Below are 387 nucleotides of genomic sequence, written 5' to 3'. Positions count from 1 at the left end.
CAAGCTCAGGACCTGGCAACCTGCTTTCTCACTCTCCCTCTTTCTCTGGTAAATCTCATGTGAAAAAATAAATATATAAAACGAATAAGTAAATCAATAAAATAGGATGGTGTGATTCAGTGTGGGTTTGCTCGGAACAAGGGCCTCATCCCTCTCAGGTGTGCATCTCCATACCCGAGGCCCCAGAATGAATCAGATCTTGCTCCTCCCGTAAAGTTCTTGAGATCTAAGAGACCACACAGGAAGTGGTCAAAAGAGAGGTACTTTCAATAAGGTCAAATAAAGAAGGGCCCAGAAAACAATGGGGACAGGAGTGTGGAAAGAGGTCCCCAGACGGGCTGGAGCCCTGGGCTTGTGGGCTCCAGCCGCCAGGTCTGAAGACAGAAT

The sequence above is a fragment of the Tupaia chinensis genome, unplaced genomic scaffold (assembly GCF_000334495.1).
Source record: "Tupaia chinensis unplaced genomic scaffold, TupChi_1.0 Scaffold000129_1, whole genome shotgun sequence".
In the NCBI taxonomy this organism is placed as follows: Eukaryota; Metazoa; Chordata; class Mammalia; order Scandentia; family Tupaiidae; genus Tupaia; species Tupaia belangeri.
This window is presented reverse-complemented; position numbering follows the sequence as displayed.